General features: G+C 43.9%; 1 non-coding gene across 1 annotated transcript; it reads left to right on the top strand.

Moving 5' to 3' along the window:
* Positions 1-121, top strand: LOC128658567 (U5 spliceosomal RNA). Its single transcript, XR_008402244.1, has one exon. It is a non-coding gene; the product is annotated as a U5 spliceosomal RNA (small nuclear RNA).
* Positions 122-8,179: the final 8,058 nt, after the last annotated feature.

Raw genomic sequence — 8,179 nt, 5'->3', positions numbered from 1 at the left:
CTACTCTGGTCTCTCTTCAGATTGAATAAATCTTTTGCCTTTTCTAAAGATTTTCGTGGAGGGGAACAACCTTGTGTATTTTCATGCATTTCAGCTGTTTGAGTAATTCAGCTTTGTGTTTAAAATGGAACAAGTGCACACATAAATTAAAGTTACGTTTAAGATTTAAAGTGACTAACATTTTTGTGTCAATTTTCATTAAAATATTACACTCCCTTTTTCTGAACCTTCTTCCTTTAAGGCGTTTGCCTTTTGGGAGTATGTTTGTAATGGTCACCTTATGCCACAAACCTTTAGTGTTCACAAATTGTTCGGGCACACAGACAACTTTCACACTATCCTGGTGTAATCTGTCCTAGTGCGTCCAGTGAGAAGGACCACATTCCCTATACTTAAAGAGGGGTTTCCCATAACCGCCTTAGTTAAGGGGACTGGGCAGACTTTACCTAGGGTGAAAGGAGTAGTTTCCAGCTTGGCTAAGTGAACTATTTTTTTCCTTAGGGAATTGTTGGGTTTTTCAAAGGTTATATGGAAAGGGATGTACACCAGGGTTTACAATGGCTTCCAACTGTGTACTCAATACCCTTAATACCGTCATTAGTGCGGCAGCATTTTGGTGTGATGCAATGTCTGATACTATTAAGTTAGAAACTCCCTTAAATTAGATCTGGGATAGGATAGAGGTTCTCTGTCCCAACTCTGAGTCTTATGGTTAGAGCCTTGATACTCATATGTATGCTCTAAGTTTGAATTTTTTTTATCGATCCACTACAAGAGGGCCTTGCTGGAATCTAGCTTGGAGATGATTTAAAAAAAAAAAAAAAAAAAAAGGACAGCATGAAGGGAGTAGTTTGTCCTGTTCCGATACTGGAACAGGGGCACAGGAGAGTCAGGATTTTTTATTCACATCTGTTTGAAGTTCCCAAAAAGGAGGGATTCTTCAGATCTATCTTAGACCTTTATAGTATAAACTTGTTTCTCAGAGTTCCATCTTTCAAGATGGAAACTATTCGTACCATTCTTCCATTGATCCAGGAGGGTCAATTTATGACAGTGGATCTAAAGGATGCATATCTTCATGTTCCTATCCACAGAGATCATCACAAGTTCCTACGGTTTGCCTTTCTGGACAAACATTTTCAGTTTGTGACTCTTCCTTTCGGTCTGGCCACGGCACCCAGAATTTTCACAAAGGTTCTGGGGTCTTTACTGGCGGTTCTAAGACCGCGGGGCATTGTGGTGGCGCCTTCTATGGACGATATTCTAATCCAGGCATCATCTTATCAACTAGCAAGGTCCCATACCCACATTGTGCTATCCTTCCTGAGGTTTCACGGGTGGAAGGTAAATCTGGAAAATAATTTAATTCCGCAGACAAGGGTACCCTTCCTGGGAACTCTAATAGACTATATCAATGACAATTTTTCTGACAGGGATTCTGAATACATGTCGAGTCCTTCGGTCCACTCCTCGGCCATCAGTGGCTCAGTCCATGGAGGTAATCAGATTGATGGTGGCGGCAATGGACATCATTCCGTTTGCTCAGTTTCATCTCAGGCCTCTGCAGCTAAGCATGCTCAGGCAGTGGAAGAGAGATTATACAGATTTGTCTCCTCGAATAACCCTAGATCAGGAGACGAGTGACTCTCTTCAATGGTGGTTGTCTCTGGATCATCTCTCCCAGGGGACATGCTTTCGCAGACCTTCATGGGATTATGTCAACGGATGCCAGTCTTTTAGGATGGGGAGCAGTCTGGGGCTTTTTAAAGGCTCAGGGAGTATGGACTCAGGCAGATTCTCTCCTTCCCATCAACATTCTAGAGATAAGGACGATCTTCAATGTGCTTCGGGCCTGGCCTCAGTTGGCTTCGGCCCAATTCATCAGATTCCAGTCGGACAATAACGACAGTGGCTTACGTCAATCATCAGGGAGGTACAAGGAGTTCCTTAGCGATGACCGAAGTAGCCAAGATAATCCAGTGGGCGGAGGCCCATTCTTGCCCTCTGTTGGCGATCCACTTCCCAGGGGTGGACAACTGGAAGGCAGATTTTATGAGCAGGCAGACTTTTCATCCAGGAGAGTGGGACTCCATCCGGAAATATTCTCCAACCTGATTCTCAGATGGGGTCGGCTGGAGTTTGTTCTCATGGCATATCGTCGGAATGTCAAGCTTCCGTGATACAGGTCCAGGGACCCCCAGGCCGAGCTGATAGATGCCTTGGCAGTTCCTTGGTCTTTTAGTCTAACGTATCTATTCTCCCCGTTTACACTCCTTCCCGGGATATTGCTCGAATCAAACAGGAGAGGGCGTCGGTGATCCTCCTTGCTCCGGCGTGGCCTTGCAGGATTTGATATACCGATCTGGTGGACATGTCATTTCTGCCACCTTGGAGGCTTCCATTGCGGAAGGACCTTCTCATGCAGGGTCCCTTCGGTCGCCCGAATCTAGTTTCTCTGCAGCTGACTGCTTGGAGATTGAACGCTTAATCTTGTCCAAGCGAGGGTTTTCTGATTCAGTTATAGCTTCTTTTATTCGGGCGCGTAAGCCTGTAACTAGTAAGATTTACCTTAAGATATGGCGCAAATATCTTTATTGGTGTGAATCCAAGGGCTACTCATGGAGTTAAGTTAGGATTCCCAGGATTTTGTCTTTTCTCCAAGAAGAATTGGACAAGGGGTTATCAGCGAGTTCCCTAAAGGGTCAGATCTCTGCCTTACCTATTTTGTTGCACAAGCGTCTGGCAAATGTATCAGATATTCAATCTTTCTGTCAGGCTTTGATTAAAATCAGGTCTATGTTTAAAGTTTGAACCTATGCATTCCAATTGCTCCTCCATGGAGTCTAAATTTAGTAATTAAAGTTTTTCAAGGGGTTCCGTTTGAACCTATGCATTCCATAGATATTAAGTTCTTATCTTGGAACGTTTTGTTTCTTGTTGCCATTTTCTTCTGCTCGAACAATGTCTGAGCTTTTGTTATTACAATATAGTTCTCATTACCTTATTTTTCATTCAGATAAGGTGGTTCTATGTAGGAAACTTGGTTTTCTTCCTAAAGTTGTTTCAAACAAGAACATTAATCAGGAGATTGTTGTTGCTTTCTTGTGTCCTAATCCTTCTCAGAAGGAACATCTTCTACACGATTTGGATGTAGTCCGTGCTTTGAAAGGACATCTCTGCACCTTGGCTTTTTCTTTCTCTTCCTAACTGCGGTTGAATGACTGGAGTGGGAGGGAAGGGAGAAGCTATATATATATATATATACAGCTCTGCTGTGGTGCTCTTTGCCTCCTCCTGCGTAATCCCACAAGTAAGGATGAAATCCGTGGACTCATCGTGTCTAAAAAGAAACAAATTTATCAGGTAAGCATAAATTTTCTTTTTTCTTTTATAGCTAGAGCGCATATTGGAGAACCGTTCAAACTGTTGGCTAACAAAAAATATATACTTTTGAAGTTGGAAGGCAGAGTTCGGGGTATTCTAAAATGTAATTTGCAGCGCATCTTCATTAGAAGTGATCAATTAAAGTCCCTGTGATGGACACCGGCTACCCCGGCTGGGTTGCTCCGCCAAGATGGTCCTTCCTGTCCCTGGAACTTGTAGCTATAGACCGCACCCTCTAGTCTCCATAGTCCCATAGAGTCCCAGTGATATAGAGGTGGTGGTTTCGGGGTGATCCCGTGGGAGCGGCGGCACTTCCAGGGTGTTATCGGAAAGCCCTCGCCCCCCAGATACCACAATCCGGAGCGGCAGCTGATCAAACGTACACCAGTTAAGCCAGGGGGAGTAGGGTTGTAGAGGGGGGTCCAAAACTGTTCCCAAATGAGTTCCCTTCCGGCAATCACCCCACCTCTTGCACTCCCTAGGGGGTACCAATCCCCAAAAGAGTGGAGCTCTGGGGCAAAGGGCCGCTGGAGCGACCTGGGGTAAAGTTAAGCTGGTATTCAGGGTGGTGCGGCTGGTCGGCCGGCAGTTCCAGGAGCCTGGCCAGCAGTTCCAGGAGCCAGGCCAGCCGGAAAGAGGATAGGCGTTCAGCAATGCTTTTCCGTGAGGAGGTGCAAATAGAACAAGTGACAGGAAGAGTTTGGGAGATCCTGTAAGCCATGAAAATGCCAAAACTGGTGTAAAAAAGAGTGAGCCAGACAGTAGGGCGATGGGAGGGCAGCCTGGTATCCGTGACACTCCCATTAAAATATTGCTTAGATTCCGGACCTGATTTTAAAACATGTAAAGTTTACAATCCCTTTAACCATGCACACACTCTGAAATCTTTAAAAAATACTTTACATTTTTTTCGTTTTCTTTATGCTCATATTGATATATTCTGGTATTAGTGTGAATGTAAGCTCACAAAACAGGTAGTTAATAGACACCTTCCTGCCAGCTTCAGAGCACTGAAATTAATTCTAAGGTTTATTTTTTGGGTGAGTAAAAAGATTGTCCCTAAAATATGGCTCTGGAGAACAGATCAGGCAGAAGGAGCAACCAATACACTACTGGACAAATGTTCATATGACTTTAAAGTAGTAGGAAGGAGTTGATTTATCTGAAGTAGTAATTCTATTTTTTCTTAAATGGGAAGAGTCCACAGCTGCATTCATTACTTTTGGGAATTCAGAACCTGGCCACTAGGAGGAGGCAAAGGCACCCCAGCCAAAGGCTTCAAATACCTTTACCACTTCCCTCATCCCCCAGTCATTCTTTGCCTTTCGTCACAGGAGGTTGGCAGAGAAGTGTCAGAAGTTCGACATAGTCTCTTATGGAGGGTAGTACTCTTCGAAATGGGACTGGAGTTTTAAGTAGTCCTGTCAACCTCTCAGTGAGAGCATGGATGAAGGTTAGAGTCCGGAGATGCAGGGAGAGTCTTTCTGCAAAGCCATCCCGACTCATATTAACAGCTCCTTGGCAATCGGCGTTGATGAGTTTCGCTGCCTGCCTTTATTCACTCAAGTCCATGTCAGAGGCGAGGCTACTATCTGTCACACTTGAAGGGCCATGTTCCTGTTCCAGGGCGTAGATTCCGGTAAGATCGTTTCATTTTACTTCATTATGTGATGTGATGTTAACGTGAAAAGGTAGGGTCCCAGTGGGACTCATTTTATTTATTTATTTTATTTTAGAATATATTTTTTATTGAGGTTGAAAACAGGATACAACATACATACCATGGTATCACATCAGATATACTTTTTAGAGATATAGTCATAGCCAGTGTATCACAGAATCACTTAAAGGGACATTATACACTTATTTCTCTTGTTAAGTGTGTTCAGTCCACGGGTCATCCATTACTTATGGGATATATTCTCCTTCCCAACAGGAAGTTGCAAGAGGATCACCCAAGCAGAGCTGCTATATAGCTCCTCCCCTCACATGTCATATCCAGTCATTCTCTTGCAACCCTCAACAAAGAAGGAGGTCGCGAGAGGAGCTGGAGTTTTTACTTAATTATTCTTCAATCAAAAGTTTGTTATTTTAAATGGCACCGGAGTGTGCTGTTTCTCTATCTCAGGCAGTATTTGGAAGAAGAAACTGCCTGCGTTTTCTATGATCTTAGCAGGCGTAACTAAGATCCACTGGCTGTTCTCGACATTCTGAGGAGTGGGGTAACTTAAGAAAATGGGAATAGCATGCGGGGTCTCCCGCAAATGAGTTATGTGCAGTACAATATTTTCTGGGAATGGAATTGACTAAGAAAACACTGCTGTTACCCGTATGATGTAAGTACAGCCTTAAATGCAGTAGTAGTGACTGGTATCAGGCTGATAAATGTATGCACAGTAGAGTTATTTTCTAGGGACTAGAATTTGACTGAAAAAATACTGTTAATACTGATATAATGTGTGAGCCTTAACTGCAGTAGAAGCGACTGGTAGCAGGCTTAGTAATAACTTTACACAGCATCTGAAATGTTGTTTTTTAAAAACGTTTACTGGCATGTTAATCGTTTTGTGAGGTACTTTGGTGATAAATCTTTTTGGGCATGATTTTTTTCCACACGGCTAACGTATATTTCTGCATAGAAACCGTTATATCAGGTCTCCCACTGTTGTAATAGGAGTGGGAGGGACCTTTTTTTTAGCGCCTTGTTGCGCAGTTAAAATTCTAGCACAGTCTTCCTGCTTCTTCCTCTTTGATCCAGGACGTCTCCAGAGAGCTCAGGGATCTTCAAAATTCGTTTTTGAGGGAGGTAATCAGTCACAGCAGACCTGTGACAGTGTGTTTGACTGTGATAAAAGCGTTAAATCATAAATTGATTATCCGTTTTTGGGTATTGAGGGGTTAATCATCCGTTTGCTTGTGGGTGCAATCCTCTGCTAATTAATACATTTAAAGAATTGTTGACTATAACTGAACTAGTTCTTTGTTCTTCAATTGTGTTTTTTAAAATAAGCGCTGCAGCGTTTTTTATATTGCTTGTAAACTTATTGAAGTAATTTCCAAGCTTGCTAGCTTCATTGCTAGTCTGTTTAAACATGTCTGATACAGAGGAATCTGCTTGTTCATTATGTTTAAAAGCCGATGTGGAGCCCAATAGAAATATGTGTACCAATTGTATTGATATTACTTTGAATAAAAGTCAATCTGTACCGATAAAGAAATTATCACCAGACAACGAGGGGGAAGTTATGCCGTCTAACTCTCCTCACGTGTCAGTACCTTCGTCTCCCGCTCGGGAGGTGCGTAAAATTGAGGCGCCAAGTACATCTAGGCCCTTACAAATCACTTTACATGATATGGCTAATGTTATGAAAGAAGTATTATACAATATGCCCGAGTTAAGAGGCAAGCGCGACAGCTCTGGGTTAAGGACAGAGCGCGCCGATGACACGAGAGCCATGTCTGATACTGCGTCACAATTTGCAGAACATGAGGACGGAGAGCTTCATTCTGTGGGTGACGGTTCTGATTCGGGGAGACCGGATTCAGAAATTTCACATTTTAAATTTAAGCTTGAGAACCTCCGCGTTTTACTAGGGGAGGTGTTAGCGGCTCTGAATGATTGTGACACGGTGGCAATCCCAGAGAAATTATGTAGGCTGGATAAATACTATGCGGTACCGGTGTGTACTGACGTTTTTCCTATACCAAAGAGGCTTACAGAGATTGTTAGCAAGGAGTGGGATAGACCCGGTGTGCCCTTTTCCCCTCCTCCGATGTTTAGAAAAATGTTCCCTATAGACGCCACCACACGAGACTTATGGCAGACGGTCCCTAAGGTGGAGGGAGCAGTTTCTACTTTAGCCAAGCGTACCACTATCCCGGTGGAGGATAGCTGTGCTTTCTCAGATCCAATGGATAAAAAATTAGAGGGTTACCTTAAGAAAATGTTTGTTCAACAAGGTTTTATATTACAGCCTCTTGCATGCATTGCGCCTGTCACTGCGGCAGCGGCATTCTGGTTTGAGTCTCTGGAAGAGGCGATTCGCACAGCACCATTGGATGAATCTCTGAGCAAGATTAGAACCCTTAAGCTGGCTAATGCGTTTGTTTCGGATGCCGTAGTGCATTTAACCAAACTTACGGCTAAGAATTCCGGATTCGCCATACAGGCGCGCAGAGCGCTATGGCTTAAATCCTGGTCAGCAGATGTAACTTCTAAGTCTAAACTACTAAACATTCCTTTCAAAGGGCAGACCTTATTCGGGCCCGGCTTGAAGGAAATTATTGCTGACATTACTGGAGGTAAGGGCCACACCCTTCCTCAGGACAGGGCCAAATCAAAGGCCAAACAGTCTAATTTTCGTGCCTTTCGTAATTTCAAGGCAGGAGCAGCATCAACTTCCTCCGCTCCAAAACAGGAAGGAGCTACTGCTCGTTACAGACAGGGTTGGAAAGGCAACCAGTCATGGAACAAGGGCAAGCAGGCCAGAAAGCCTACTTCCGCCCCTAAGACAGCATGAAGACAGGGCCCCCTTTCCGGAGACGGATCTAGTGGGGGGCAGACTTTCTCTCTTCGCCCAGGCTTGGGCAAGAGATGTACAGGATCCCTAGACGTTGGAGATTATATCTCAGGGATACCTTCTGGATTTCAAAACTTCTCCTCCACAAGGGAGGTTTCATCTGTCAAGGTTATCAACAAACCTAGTAAAGAAAGAGGCATTTCTACAATGTGTACAAGACCTCTTAGTGATGGGAGTGATCCACCCAGTTCCGCGAACGGAACAGGGGCAAGGGT

The sequence above is a fragment of the Bombina bombina genome, chromosome 4 (assembly GCF_027579735.1).
Source record: "Bombina bombina isolate aBomBom1 chromosome 4, aBomBom1.pri, whole genome shotgun sequence".
Classification (NCBI taxonomy): Eukaryota; Metazoa; Chordata; class Amphibia; order Anura; family Bombinatoridae; genus Bombina; species Bombina bombina.
The sequence above is the reverse complement of the archived record's forward strand: the minus strand, read 5'-3'. Positions and strand labels throughout refer to the sequence as shown.